Below are 16,712 nucleotides of genomic sequence, written 5' to 3'. Positions count from 1 at the left end.
ATCACTGCATCAGGAATGAAACAGGAAATATCACCACAGATCCTTCAGCCATCAAAACGATAGTAAGGGAATACTGTAAAATTTATACACATAAATTTGACAACATAGAAGAAATGGATCATTTCTCAAAACCCACAAAGTACCAAAACTCAGGCAAGATGAGAAAGATAACCTTAGTAACCTTAGAAGTCTCAAAACCGTTAAAGAAATCGAATTTATAAATCCCCAGACCCAGAGAGTGTCACAAGATAATCTTATCTAACATTTAAGTGAGAATTAACACAAAATTTTATACGATCTCTTCCAGAAAATAGATGAGGAAGGAATGTTTGCCAACTCATTTTATGAGGTTAATATTACCCTGACAGCAAAAGCAGAGAAAGACAGCCTCCCTCCAAAAACATGTACAGAGCAATCTCTCTCATGAACATAGACTCAAAAATTCTCGACAAAATATTAGCAAATCCAATCTAGCAATGTATAAAAAAATTAATATACCATGAAAAAGTAGAATTTCCAGACATGCAAAGCTGGTTCAATGTTCAAAAATCAGTCCACGTAAACCACCATATCAACAGGCTGAGAAATCAATTGATACAGACACAGGATTTGAACAAATTCTATACCAGTGATATAAAATCTCTCAGCAAACTGGGAATAGAGAGGAACTTCCTCAGCCTCATACAGAGTATCTACTAAAAGCCCATAGCCAATATCACAATTAAAGGTTAAAGACTGAATTATTTTCCTTTAAGACTGGAAATGAGGCAAGGATGCCTGTGCTCACCCCCCTTGTTCAACCTGGCACGGAATGTTCTAGTGCAATAAGAGGGAAAAATAAAAAGATATAAAGCCATCCCCATTTGTGGGGAAGAAATAAAGCCGTCTGTATTGTAGATGATACGTGGTTGTCTGTGTAGGACATCTCAAGCAATCTACCAAAAAACTTCCCAGAGCTAATAAATGCGCTTAGTAAGATTACAGGACACAGGCAAACACACACAATTAATTACATCTGTATATCTTAAAAATGGACAAGTGAAACAGAAGTCAAATATAGAAATCAACAAAATGTTGATACAAGAAATCAAAGAAGACGTAAATGGTTGGAGAGACTTGTCATGCTCATGTATTAGAAGTCAATTCTCCACAAAATCATCCATAGGTTTAATGGAATCTCTATCAAAAGTCCAGCAAAATTTCTGTAAACTTACACAAGTTTATTCTAGATTTATACAGAAAGGGAGAGACCCTAGAACAGTCCCCCAAAAATGAAAAAGAAGAAGAAAATGGGAGGAATCCCTCTTCCCAATATTAGGGCTTACTCTATAGCTACAATTATCAAGACTATGATTGATATGATATTGGTATGATATTGGTAAGGGTTAGACACACAGATGAATGAAACAGACTAGAGAATGAAATTATCAAATTGACAGAGGTGCAGAAGCAATTCAATAGAGGAGGAATAGCCTTTCCCACAAATAGTGCCGGAGCAAACTAATAGCTGTAGGCAAAATAAAATAAAATAAACCTTTCTCAAGAAAATATTAACAAATCAAATCCAACAGTGTATTTAAAAAGTATACACCCATGACCAAGTGTGATTTATCCCAAGTAGGCAAGGCTGGTTCAACATTCAAAAATCAATGAATACATCACATCAATAGATGAGATAGATGCCATCATGATAAAGAGTCTCAGCAAACTGAGAATAGAAGGGAACTTCCTCATCCATAAAGAACATCAAAAACCTACAGCTGGCCTTCCCTGGTGGCGCAGTGGTTGAGAGTCCGCCTGCCGATGCAGGGGACACGGGTTTGTGCCCTGGTCCGGGAGGATCCCACATGCCGCGGAGCGGCTGGGCCCGTGAGCCATGGCCGCTGAGCCTGCGCGTCCGGAGCCTGTGCTCCGCAGTGGGAGACGCCACAACAGTGAGAGGCCTGCGTACCGCAAAAAAAAAAAAAAAATACAGCTAACTTCATGCTTAACGGTGAGAAACTAGATACTTTTCCCCTAAGAACGGGAAAAAGGCAAGCATTTCCCCTCTCACCACTCCTAGCCAACACTGTATTGTTGGCTTAAGGAAAGAAAAGGTATATAGGTTGAGAAGGAAGAAATAAATGTCTTTGTTCATGCATAACCTGACTGTCTATGTAAAAAAATCCCAAGAATTGAGCCCCCAAAATGCCTCGAATTAGGTGATTATACCATGGCTATAGGATACAAGGTTAATATATAAAAGCCAGCTTTCTGATATACCAGCAGTGAACAAATGGAATTTAAAGTTAAAAACACAATACATTAGCACTGAAAAAAGTACTTAGGGATAAATCTAACAAAATATGCACAAGATCTATATGAGGGAAACTACAAAACTGAGAAACTGAAGATTTAAGTAAATGGAGAGAGATTTCACATTCATGGGTAGGAAGACTCAATACCATTAGCACATCAGTTCTTCCCAACTTGATCTATAGATGCAATACAAAATCCCAATCAAAGCCCTACCAAGCTATTTTGTGATTATCAACAAACTGATTCTAAAGTCTATATGAAAAGGCAAAGGACCCAGAATAGCCAACACAATAGTGAAGGAGAAAAAGAAAGTCAGAGGGCTGACCCTACTGGACTTCCAGATTTACTGTAAAGCTACAAAAGTTAAGACAATGGGGTATTGGTGAATGAACAGAAAAATGGATCAATGAACTAGAGTAAAGAGCCAGGACACAGACCCACGCAACTGACCATTGACAAAGGAGCAAAGGCTGTTCAACAGATAAAGAACAGTCTTTTCAAGAAATCATGCTAGGGCTTCCTTGGTGGCGCAGTGGTTAAGAATCTGCCTGCCAATGCAGCGGACACGGCTTTGAACCCTGGTCCGGGAAGATCCCACATGCAGCGGAGCAACTAAGCCCGCACGCCACAACTACTGAGCCTGCGCTCTAGACCCCGTGAGCCACAGCTACTGAGCCCATGTGCTGCAACTACTGAAGCCCACGCACCTAGAGCCTGTGCTCTGCAACAAGAGAGGCCACCGCAATGAGAAGCCCGTGCACTGCAACGAAGAGTAGCTCCCGCTTGCCGCAACTAGAGAAAGCCCGCGCGTAGCAACCAAGACCCAACACAGTCAAAAATACAATAAATAAATAAATTTTAAAAAAAGAAATCATGCTGGAACAACTGAACATCCATGTGGGGAGAAAAATGTAGATTCAGACCTCAAACCTTTCACAAAAATTCAACTCAAAATGGATCAGAGACCTAAAAGTGAAAGGCAAAACTATAAAACTTCTAGAAGAGAACATAGGAGAAAATCTAGGTGACCTTGCTCTGGCAATGAGTTTTTGAGATACTACACTGAAAGCAGCACAATCCATGAAAGAAAAAATTGATAAGCTGGACTTCATTAAAATTTAAAACTGCTGCTCTGTGGAAGACACTGCTACGAGACTGAACAGACACGTCAGAGGCTGGGAAGACATACTTGCAAAAACATATCTGAGCGTTTGTATTGCAAATATACGAAGAACACTTGAAACTCAACAATAAGAAAACAATACAATTAAAAAATGGGCCAAAGATCTTAAAAGACAACTCACCAAGGAAGGTATACAGGTGGCAGACAAGCATATGAAAGGATGTTCCACATCATATGTCATCAGGGAAACGCAAAGTGAAACAACAATGAGATACCACTACACACCTGTGAGAATGGCCAGTGTCTGGAACACTGACAATTCCAGATGCTGACCAGGATCCTTTCACTGCTGATGGGAGTGCAGAATGGTACAGCCACTTTGGAAGACAGTTTCAGCTTCTTACGAACCTGAACATACTCTTACCATATGATTTAGCAACCATACTCCTTGGTATTTACTCAAAAGATTTGAAAACATATGTCCACACAAAGACCTGCACACAGATGTTTATAGCAGCCAAAACTTGGAAGCAACGAAGATGCCCTTCAGTAGGTGAATGGATAAATAAAGTGTGGTCCATCCAGACAAAGGAATATGATTCAGCACTGAAAGAAATGAGCTATCAAGCCTGGAAAAGACATGAAGGAACCTTAAATGCATATTACGAAGTGAAAGAAGCCAATCTGAAAAGGCTACAGACTGTATGATTTCAACTATAAGACAGGAGGAAAAAGGAAAAACAACGGAGACAGTAAAATGATTATTAGTCGCCAGGGGCTGAGCAGTGGGAGGGATGAATAGGCAGAGCACAGGGGATTTTTAGGGCCGTGAAAATACTCTGTATGACACTCAAGTGGTAGATACAGGACATTACACATTTGTCAAGACTCATAGAATATACATCACCAAGAGCGAACCCCGATGCAAACTATGGACTTCAGTTAAAAATAATAAAATGTGGGCTTCCCTGGTGGCGCAGTGGTTGAGAGTCCGCCTGCCGATGCAGGGGACACAGGTTCGTGCCCCGGTCTGGGAAGATTCCACATGCCGCGGAGCGGCTGGGCCCGTGAGCCATGGCCGCTGAGCCTGCGCGTCTGGAGCCTGTGCTCCACAATGGGGGGGGGCCACAGCAGTGAGAGGCCCGCGTACCGCAGAAAATAATAATAAAATATGATAATTTTATCTTTGCTTTGAAGGATCTTAGTTAGACTTTTCTTTTTAACTCTAAAAGGTAGCAATCTAGCAGTCATTTGTTATCACAGAAAAGGTCAGCAAATTTCTAACACTTTCCCTGTGTAGGAGAAAGGTATATAATTCATCAAACATTGAAATCTTCCAAGTGCTCCGTTCAGAAGGAACCAGTAACCACCTCTGTGGGGTACGAGAGTGTCACGGTCAGGGCCCATGTCGTGACACATGCCATTATAACAATCCTGACATATTTTATGTTTTATTTTTATAATCATATTAACGATATCCTACTTTTCTTTGCCCGTTTCTGGATTCCACTCATTCTGCGTGAGCTTACCTAGGAATGATGCAATGAATTACTTTCACATATGACGCTGCATCTATAACCTTGCCCCAGACTCATTCTCTGTAATTCCTGTCAAAGCTGTCACTACATCAGCAATTGCATTTTCACTGATTTTCCATAATTTTTAAATTAAGAAGTTATTTACTCTTAAGAATTTATCTTTATTGTATACACCCATGGGTGATATTCAAAGTGATTTAAAAACGGTACTGCACAGATACCTAAGAGTTCGACCAGAAGCTGGCTGTCCCTGGGGTTCAGCTGCTGGACTGTGGTCTGAATGGGGGACGTGGGAAATATTTCCTGGGAGCAGAGGCTGTTCACCAACCTGCAGAGAAGTATTTCGACGTGGTGTCACCTCCAATAGCCCACCAATACATTCAGACTGACCGTCCAGGCACTGGGTGGCCTCAGGGTACTTCACTTACCGGTATGAATTCTTTTTGGTAAAGAGTTCCTCAAATCCCACTTTTGTCCCCAGAACTGTATAAACTCCAGGTCCCGCAATTCCTGGCCCGGTCCTGGCGCTGTGTGACCCACTGACACACAGGACAGTGAGCCCGGGGTCAGCCTGTATATTAAATGGGTTACCTTTAATTCCTTTTTTATTTTTAGAAAAAAATTATGGATAGATGTTTTCTCCCTCCCCTAAATGAGAAATTTTGAGCAGCCTATTTTGGAGGGCACTGACTCCCAGGCTTACGTTTCTGAATGATGCTTCCATTTGCCGGGGAGTTTTTACCTAAAAGGCAACCACGGCGGCTGGTGACCAGGCCTCCCTGGGCCACCGCAGGGGATGCAAATCCGCAAACCCTGCACATGAAGTCACGAACAGTGATTTATTCTGCTCATTCCGTGTTTAACGAACCTGTCATATCTGGGGAAGATGCAAAAGGAATACAAGTGTTCTGTACTGTCGGGGTTTGCAAGCAGCTAGGAGGAGAAGACAGGGTGAGGAGAACGCCAGGTGGACCCGGCAAAGGGAGATGCGTGTTCTCAGCGGGCAGCTGGACTGTTGGGGGAAAGGGAAGGTGGGAAACAGTGGAGAGAGTGTGGCTTCGGGTGGTCTTTGACCGGAACGCTTTGAACAGGTGAGGGAGAAAAAAGAAGACTTAAGTGGTGGGAAAACCCTTAAAGCCTGGAATGTAAATGCCAAAGTCAGAGGGCGGAGGGTGAGACAAAGTTCGGGCCAGTGAGACAAGAGGGTGGTCGCCAACCCCCCTCCAGGGATCCGACTTAGCCCAGCAGGCAGCTGGGCGGGACTGGGAGTGGTGGCCCGCCAGTGGAATCTTCCAGTTGGGAGGATGGGTGTGCGGTCTGGGGAAGGCCTGTGGAGGATCAAGGCGGGGTGTGGTTCCAGCGGCGCCCCCGGGGAGGGCCCGAGGCAGGGCTGAGAGCTTCCCAGCAGCAGAGTGAGACGTGCCCCATCCCCGCCCCGGCCCTTTACAGAAAGGTTTGCAGACCCTGCAAAAGAGAAACTAAAAGTTCCAGATCTTAGACTAACTGTTGACTCAAATTAACCAATGAAGCACTTAAACTTTTCTCCCTTAAAGTATTTTCTTCCTGCGAAAGGATACAGCTGACGTAGATACGATACGACCGAGGGCCTGGGCCCTTTGGAGCTGGTTTCCTTAATCAGGCCGAGTAGATGAATGGCGTGGCAGCAGGCGGGGTGAAGGTGGCCATGGGGGTGGGACGCAATCCGGTCCGGCGGGGCTTCCTGTTGTTCTAGCATTAACATACCTACCCGGGATCAAAGGGAGCCTGGCTTCCCCGTGCTCTCCACAGGGGAGAAAAAAGTCTAATATAATTAAAAATAAGCTGCAATTTGGTAGCGTCTGCAACCGTGACGCTTTGCTACTGAGGATGAAGGTTTATGGAGAGCAGTTGACTCAGTGCTAACGTAGGATCCTCCTGCCACTTTTCTGTAGAAAATGTACTGTCTTTGTATCTGATAAGACATATTCTCAGGTTCGCTTATATCGCATGATCTAGAAATCATTTTGAAGGTAGATGCCATTTCATTTCCCTCCACATCAAAGGCAGTTGGCCCAAAGCTGCTTATGTCGTTTAATAGGTAACATGATCCTGTCTGACTGACGAAAAGGACAGGAAAAAGGAAATATACGTGTGAAAGTGCGTCTTACACGTCAGACTCTGTTACAGGCTTTATTACATTTCTCGTCCACTCTGATGAATATTCCATCAACGATTTATTGATCTGAGCGTTTGCTGAGACCTGTGCCAGCCGTGGTGGGCCCACTGGCGAGCAACAGGATTCCTGTCCCCAAGGAGCCCAGAGCTCCTCAGGGGACACAGATGTTATCAACCAAACAGAAATACACCCGCAGCTGCAGGTGGGTGAGCAGAATGGGGACCCCACCGGAGAACCTAGACTAGCAGGGGGACGATGGGCAGAGGAAGGGCTCCTCCAGGAACGAGGTCCACCTGCGAAGGATGAGCGTTTTCTAAGGAGGCAGACGGAGGAGGAGGGAGCAGAAGGGAAAAGTGTGCGCAAGGCTCCCCGTGAAGAGCTGCTCCGTCCAGCTCAGGGCCCAAAGGCCAGCGAGATGGGAGCTGAGGGCATGGGGCCCACCAAGATCAGGGTTTTCGTCTTTATCTTAGGAGCACCAGGACAGCACTGAAATATTTGAAGAGGAGGCTGACATGATCCTGGGTGTGTTTTGAAGCCACGATCCTAATGAAAATCCACATCACAAGGACAAGAGTGGATGCAGAGGCCATTGGTCTGGGTGCAGATGACAATGGCCAGGCCCAGCGTGGGATGCGGAGATGGAGAGAAGGCTTGGACCTCAGCGACATTGAAGTCTGGGGTATAAAACACAAGTCTGCGGGTGGACTAGGTATGGGGGTGGGGGAAGAGAGTGAGGGGAGGGGCAGTCCCCAGGGCTCTGGTTCCATAACAGTCCCTTGGTGTTACCACACTGAACCCTCAGGAGGACCCAGCAGTTCACCCTGTGGGCACAGGACCGGGGGTGGGGGGGTGGGGAGGGAAGTAACATCCATGCTCCCAGCCCCTGGGGCACTGGTTCCCCCACGGCTTCCCAACACCGTGCTACACCCACTTCACGCGCCCCGAAATTCCCTGAAACCCCAACCAGATTAGCCCACAGCGCTCTTTGAAATGTACTAACAGGCACCAGGGCCACCTGAGCCAAGTGGCAGGACCTCCGTGTGTGACCACGTGGCTCTATCCACCATCAAGGTGACAGTTATCAGGGGTCATCTGTGTTTGTTTCCTACTGAAGCCAAGTGTAGTTATAATCAGAGTTTTATAATTTAGTGAACTATTTACATAATCTGGAAAACTATGACTGTGAGAGGGAATTATTTCTAAACAAAAAGAACCGCCGTGCTGACTGCTTTGGGAAGACATGATAACAGTAAAAGACCCCAACGGACTGGGTCAATCGAGAAAACTGTATCAGAGTCTGAAAAGGATTCTGCAGTCAGGTTGGATGCCGGGGGTGTTTAGGTAATCACATAACCAGAAATCTAAAACGTGGACAATGCATTGAAGTTGTTGGTGACGCGAGAAAATTCACAGGAAACTCATCAGCAGACCCAACCTCAAAGGAGAAGTCCTTGGCCCCGTCAAAAGTTGTTAATGAACTATGCATTTTAGCTTTAAACATATTTGCATTGAATGAGCCAAGAATAAACCAACTTTTAATATTAACTCACTACCAACCAATCCAGATGGCTCTATCGATTATTATATTCAGACCATGACTTTCTAGGTCCCCTCTACTTAATCCACCCAACTTGATGAGTGCTATTTAAAACATGAGTTCTGGGGCTTCCCTGGTGGCGCAGTGGTTGAGAATCTGCCTGCCAATGCAGGGGACACAGGTTCGAGCCCTGGTCTGGGAAGATCCCACATGCCGCGGAGCAACTAAGCCCGAGAGCCACAACTACTGAGCCTGCGCATCTGGAGCCTGTGCTCCGCCACGGGAGAGGCCGTGACAGTGAGAGGCCTGCGCACCGCGATGAAGAGTGGCCCCCGCTCTCCGCAACTGGAGAAAGCCCTCGCACAGAAACGAAGACCCAACACAGCCAAAAATAAAATAAATAAATTAAAAACATGAGTTCCACATCCATAAAAGTAACCAGGGAGGATTCATTCTATGGGATACTGTAAGATGCTCTCACAGGAATCAGACAGAATAGAAAGTATAGACAAAGCCCAAATGTCTTTGAAAGTGTCGTCTGTGGTACAGATAGCATTCCAAAGAAGTTGGGAAAGATTGGATTATTAAACAAATGGTTTTAAGACAAAGGGCTAAATATTTTGGAAATATAATGTCACATGAAATAAACGTAGAATATGGAATTATAAAACTACTACAAAATATGAATCATGGGGCTTCCCTGGTGGTGCACAGGTTGAGAATCCGCCTACCAATGCCGGGGACACGGGTTCGAGCCCTGGTCCAAGAAGATCTCACATGCCGCGCGGAGCAACTTAAGCCCATGTGCCACAAGTCAGTAGTCTAGAGCCTGTGCTCTGCAGCAAGATAAGCCACCGCAATGAGAAGCCCTCGCACCGCAACGAAGAGTAGCCCCTGATCGCAACTAGAGAAAGACCGCACGCAGCAGCAAAGACTCAACGCAGCCAAAAAATAAAATAAATAAAAATTTTAAAAATTAAAAAAAAACGTGAATCATGGCTTTCACGCGTGGCTGCAAGGTGGAATTCCCTGGGCAGCTGGGTGGGCCCCAGGTATCCATATTTCTTCAAGCTCCTCAGAGGAATCCCCACCGCCGTCAACGTGCAGAACCACAATATAGGTCAGTGTTTATATAATATTTGCTTTGGGAAGATATACAGCATAAAGGAAAAAAAGGAAGCTTTTAAATTACCTAAGAATTAAAACTATCTGTTGCTTCCATAAATTTAAAATATAGAAGCATTAAAAGGGAATTGACAAACTCGAATTTTGCAACTCTACGGCAGGCACAAGGTTAACATTCCAAGGAAGAGATCGTAGAAATCAAAAAGCAATCAGACCATCAATACACTCATATGTGTGCACCGCCCCAACTGATGATGATGAAAGTGACCTATGAACGTGTATCAGTGAAATAATGCAAGTGTGTTCTATCTCACTGGTAATAAAAGAAATGCAAAACTAGCCATTTTTTATTTGCAATATCGAAACGCCTCAGTGTTGGCCAAAGTGTGAAGACGGATGCTCTTCTATTGTCAAACAAGACAATTCAGGCACCAGTTCTTGTAGACACATCACGCACCTTAACTCAGCAACACCACTTCCGAACCTTCGCCTCATGGCGCTCTCATGTAATAATTTGTGCACAAACTTTTGTCCCCCACTGAGGCTTAGCTTCCTTTGGGAAGCATCCCCTGCACGATGCCCTGCTCCCTCCGTACAGCGTCCGAGTTGCTTCTCCATTTGGGAATTGTCCATTGGCTGGTCTTCTTTGGCAGGCAGTAGGCACCTAGCACACTAGCGTGACACTTTTTGTCCTTATGTCCCCAGCCTAGGGCACAATTCCTGGATCACAGCAAGTGCTCATCACGTGTTTAAGGAATCAGTGACTCTGCAGAACTGTTGTGATAAATAACGTAATAGTGATTCAACAAGCTTTCAACGACAAGGGGAGGGTAAGAAGGTTGTGATTGGAGCCCAGCCGCCTGCACTGCCCTGGGTGCTGTTTCTCGGGTTGTACGGTGTCACACACTTACCAGCCAGCCCTGTCCCACAGAACTTTCCCTCCCCACTCTGCCTGGTACAATAGCCACTGGCCACTCAGGGCTGTTGGGCACTTGAGATGTGGCCGGTCGACTGTGGGACTAAATTTTTAATGTTACCTAACTGCATTAAATTTAAACTGTCACCCGTGACAAGCGGCTACAGTATCAGACAGAAGAGGTCGAGACCACTTGCCTTACTTTTTCGGCGTCCCAGGGAGTTAGGGATTGGTTTGAAGTCTAACAATTACGTTGTAACAACTACGTTGTAAGTGCTCATCACTGAGCACTTCAGTGATGGAATTCTGAGGACCCACGGATTGGTCTCTAAGTTAACTCCCACCCTACAAAGAAGGATGCAAGTATTTATGTTCCTTTTAATAGTTTTGAAGAAAACGTAAGAGAACTGTGAGGTGTTTTTGGTTCTCTCTAAACATTATGCTGGTCTGGAAACAGCCTTTTATAATGACCCTAATTCTTATTTTAGAACTGAACATCAAAGAGTCTAAATTTGATCCCTTCTGCCTACATTTCATTAAACAGAAAGTTAGGAGCATTGTTAAAATGAATGAAGTGACGTCTGGAAATCACAATGCTGCCAAACGTAAGGTATGCTATGTAATTTGCAAGGAATCTTTTATGCTTTTCTCATGTGCATGGTTCAAACTGGAGACTCAAATCCCACAATCCAGCAGGGTCTTCCCAAGATCATTGCTATGGGATTCACACACACACGCCCTCCGGGACATTCCATGCTAAACTGTATAAAAGTGACAGAACAACGAAAATCCCAGACTCCTTTTTTAAACAAAGAGAGAAAAATACTGCAAGAAAAGTAGAAAGGAAAAGCATTAAAGGGAAATTAAAATTGCGATGTGAAAAAAGAGGAAAACATAGCGCCAGAGTTTCAATTCCCTTTCTTAGCGTTTTTCCTTTAAAGGACAAAAGCCTGAAGGCCCAATGCAGAGTAAACACGTGGGAAAGATGAGAGGGCTCAGTGAGGGCTTGTACCCTTTAACCTTAAACTTGAATCCAGAGGGCTCTCTGTATACGTGTGGGTGTGTATTTTCAGTGCATCATCCTTTAATATACACCTCAGTCAAAATGCCACACTTCTCATCTGCTTCTCACAGACGTCGTCTCTGAAATGAAGGCCACTCAGCTCTGGAGTTAAAATGCTGAGAAACACGAAGCCCCTAAGTGTTGGGAGGAAGTGGATCTTTCCTTGTAAAGTTAGCCGATAGCTGCTCTCAACATACCTGGGACACCAATTTAAAAAGGAAAAAGGAAGTGGTCAAAGTCATGCTTTTTTGTAAACTTCAAAGGTTATCTCTCCCTCCCCCTCTTTACATTTTACTGTCTGGTGAGCTGACTTGTCTGCAGCTGTTGGCAGAGACTGTGTTCCGTGGCGTCAAACCTGCCTCCTCACGGCCCATAAAATTACAGCAGGGAACCAGGACCGGCAGGTGTGGGAGGCCGAGGCCAGGATGCCCCCTTAATGATTCCCCTGACACCCCATGCTGAGAAACGGGAGAGGAGCTGGGGAGGACGGAGCTTCCCTGCCTGGGAGCCATGCCAGCTCAGCTCAGCTCCCCAGCAAGGCTTTTAGCTCCTGAAATGATTCCCAAAATTTCCGTGCTCCATGTGCCGGGGCATGGGGGGGGCCAGAGTCTCATGACCCCCTCATACCCTTAAGTCTGCGTGGCTTCCCAGCAGAAAGCTCTAGTGGGACTCACGTCCCCCAAAACTCAGGCCACAGAAGGAGGGAAGTGGACGGAAGCCAAATTAACTCTGACATTTATAACCCAAGTTTAAAAAATGTCTTAAACAGCACCAAGTACCATAACAAAATGCTTCTAAGATCTACAAGACCAGGTTCTTTTACTTCCTTAAATTGGGAGAGATGAATAAACATCATATGTGTTTTCAAAGATGGCAGATCTCTGCTGGTATTTAATAGTAAGAATGTAAAAATAGAATGTATATATACGTATAACTAAATCACTTTGCTGTACAGCAGAAATTAACAGATTGTAAGTCAACTGGACTTAAATTTTTTTTTAAGTAGTAAGAATGTAATAATTTTGCCCTCTTCCTTTTCTTTTAGTGATAGAAGAAATTAATAATTATACACTACGTGTCAGTCAATTGTAATCAGACTTTGCAAACCCCTAGCTCATTATGCCTCATGGCTTAGTGCCAATATTTTTTTTTTTAAGAAAGGGGGAAAAACAGAAAATAAATTTATTTAAAGCAATCTTAAATTGTTCATATAGTGTTTATTTGACAGATTGAGAAATACATACTTTTTTAAAGAAATGGAGAAGTGGTTGCAGCGTTTTTGCAAAAAAAGAAAGGAGAACGGAAAGAAGAAGAACCATCTTGGAGAGAGTCTAGAAGGCCAGCGCAAGGGGTCTGCAGCATTTATTAAGCCCCCACTGTGTGCTGAGTAGTGAGTGCTTTGCCACTTTGAGGGGAGGAATGAAGGAAAAAAGAAGCATGAAAGAAATAAGAGAAAGAAAGAGTCCTGGTTTTGCCCTCAGAGACACTATTTTTAATCAGAGATACCCAACAAATAAACACGATATGGACTTAAACACATTCTAAAACTCAGCGGCTAAGAATGTATCTTATACCTTTAAATGATTTTCACTCTCTAATGTGTTTGCACTATACATAACTATTGCTCATAGAGGTGATAAACAGTTTTGATAAATTGTATCTGTTGGGGTCCATACCTTAAATTTTACAGAAAGCTGGTAGGGTTGGGATGGGGTGGCCCAAGAAAATATTTCTATTAAGGCTGATTATAAAACCCATCTCTCAGAATTGAAGTCACCCTTCAATGCTGTAGGATGAGATGAAAATAAGAAATGCTATCATATGGCAAGGATTTTCTGAAAGCCTACCATGTATCAGGCACGGGGTAGGATCCTAGCATATAAGGAGAAACATAATAGAGCCTGTAGTAGACAGAAGAATGCAATATCATAAAGAAGGTGGCTTTGGTACTTATAGATTCCAAAAGATGCAAGACATATTTCAATTCATTCTTCTATAATTTAAGCCCAGAAAGGAGAATCGCCAAGTTAACATACTAGATCAGAGGTCTGCCAGCTATAGCCTGTGGGCCAAGTTTGCGGTTTTTAGATTGTTAAAGAGCTTTTGAAAGAAAGAAAAGAGAGAGAAAAAGAAAGAAAGGAAGAAAGAAAGAAAGAAAGAAAGAAAGAAAGAAAGAAAGAAAGAAAGAAAGAAAGAAAGAAAGAAAGAAAGAAAGAAAGGAAGGAAGGAAGGAAGGAAGGAAGGAAGGAAGGAAGGAAGGAAGGAAGGAAGGAAGGAAAAGAAAGAGAGAAAGAGAGAAGGAAAGAGAAAGAAAGAGAGGAGGAAAGAGAGAAAGAAAGAAAGGTGCCACAGAGATGAACGTGGCCTGCAAAATCTAAGATGACTGCCATCTGTCCTTTCCAGAAAATGTTGGCCTCAATTAGAAGAACATCTAGAAGAAGGGCCACGCTTCTCCAGCTTACCATCTTCCTGTTCCTAGAGTTCTCAGGGTTTCAGATATTGGAGTGCTAATATAGGTTCATTTTAAATTTATCTGAATTTCTGGTTTACCATTGATTATGTCACATTTTTCTTAATGAAGGCATCAGTACATTAAACATTTTAACAGTATTCAAATGCTGTTGATTTCTGAAAGGTCTTTCTGGCCACTCCACCATGCTACCTCTTATAACCCAGACATTTTACCTGCTTAAAATAAATGCATATATTGAATAATATACATTTTTAAGAGTCATGATATCTAATCGCAGTTAAACCACAAAGATTGTTTCATCTGGGGACAAAACTACTTTTCAGATATAATTGAAGACAAGTCTTTATTTAATCACTAAATTATGTCTGTGCTCCCTAATAAACTACATGGCTTAAGCAAGATCTCAGACGTTGTTGATTTCTACCAGGAGTAAACAGTGAGGCCGTTTAGATTTCCACGGATAAATTTACACGCTGTCCTTTTCATCACTCTCTTTCAGTTGGTAAACTACTCATACGGTAAAGTTGGAATCTTTAGAATTTCTGCTTTACGCATTTTCTATTACTTTTAAGCATACTTTAATATTTATATACTTGGGAGTGAAGAGGAATTTACACATTTTGCGATATTAAGGCAAAAAAAAAATCAGCCTGGATTTCTTTATGCATATGCAGAGCATCTGCATAGAAAGCAAATCAAATTAGAAGAAAGTTTGTTTGGGACTTTCCTCGTTTTACTGATGACATGTTTGCTCAATATAAACATAACAAAACGTGTTTTCCTGGAAGTAGGCAGAATAAAAGTTTGATCCTTGATCTAAGTGGAGGATATGGTTAGTTCCTAAAACCAATGACTCCATTTGGCTTATGCCTGTTTGAGGTAATTAATGCCATTTGTACTACCCAGGGCTGCAGCCACATTTCACAGCCGGCCGGACACAACAGGGACAGGCACTGAGTTATAGATGACAACTTACCTGCGGGACGAGCAGGGTCTGATTAAGTACACGTTGCCTGCCACAATTAGGCAACTGCATGTAAAATTCCCAACTGAAGCTATAAACTAAGGACAAAAAATGTTGTTTTCAAAGCTGCATAAATGCAAGCCATCCTGTCAGCTACAGCTACACACTTTCCCAGAGTTTCTCGTTCAATCCCTTTGCATAGAACATAATGAGACACATTTTTTTGTGGCCCAGAGGATTCTGCCAACTTGGAAGTTCAGGGGAGAAACGCTACAAAATAGACACAAGTCATTATTTAAAGATTATTGGAGTAAATCTGAGGACAAAAGAGGCTCGCCGACTTCCTTAAATGCTCCAAAGAAATTTGAGGAAAAGAAATCTTGAGGAGCATGAACGTGACTCTTCTTATTCAGCAAAACCGCCTAAGTGAGCAGAATGCCGTCTGTATTTGACGGGCAAGCAGCTAACTCCCCTCGGCAGGAAACCAGGCGCCCCTTCAGGCAAGGAGATCCTGGTGTAGGAAAGCTTATGGAAACACTGAAAGCCGGCCTCACCTTTGATGGTCAGCACCCATCTATTGCCCATCAGCTAAACCTTCCCATCCCAGCTCTACCTGTAAAAGAGTAAAATTGTGCGTTGGATCGATGTGACATGGGACCATTTCTTACATTTATGAAACAATTAGAGAAAGTGGCTGTAGCATCACCTGAATACTGAGTTTATTCTGACGACAAACTTATAAGCAGAGGTAGAGTACAGTGTAATGCTCTCTTTCCACTATTTTCAATTCTTTACTTCACACTCCTATCAGGATTTTTTTTTTTTTTTTTTTTTTTTTTTTGCGGTACGCGGGACTCTTACTGTTTTGGCCTCTCCCGTTGCGGAGCACAGGCTCCGGATGCGCAGGCTCAGCGGCCATGGCTCACGGGCCCAGCAGCTCCGCGGCATGTGGGATCTTCCCGGACCGGGGCACGAACCCGCGTCCCCTGCATCGGCAGGCGGACTCTCAACCACTGCGCCACCAGGGAAGCCCAGGGGTATTATTTTTTTAATTGAACTCAGCTGGAGAAATAAAAAAAGAAGCAAACACAGTCATTGGGTGGTAAGTTTGTGAGCAGAACTTCGTATGATTTAATTTGTTTAATTAAACTCTTTAATAACCAAATGGGGTGGGAATTACTGCTCCCATTTTACAGATATGAAAACTGAGATGCAGCAGACAGAAGGCACTTACCCAGGGTCTGCAACAGGCAACTGGAAGAACCAGGTTCAAAGCCCACGACTGGCTGACTCAGAATAATTCAACAATATTGCACTTTGCAGTTTAAAAACTTTTCCAACAAAGCTAAAAAAGTGAAGTGCTCTTAGGCATAATTGAGAAAATCCTATACGTAGGCAGTAAGTAAGCTTTAAAAGAAGATTTTTCCTACCTCTCTCTTGGCATCCTGATTGAGTAGAATGAGAATTTTGAGCCTTCTCAGCGGTAGGGATTGTGTCTCAAAAGTTGCTGACCTTGCCCT

This window comes from Pseudorca crassidens, chromosome 13, assembly GCF_039906515.1.
Source record: "Pseudorca crassidens isolate mPseCra1 chromosome 13, mPseCra1.hap1, whole genome shotgun sequence".
NCBI classification, from domain to species: Eukaryota; Metazoa; Chordata; class Mammalia; order Artiodactyla; family Delphinidae; genus Pseudorca; species Pseudorca crassidens.
Note: the sequence above shows the minus strand (reverse complement) of the source record.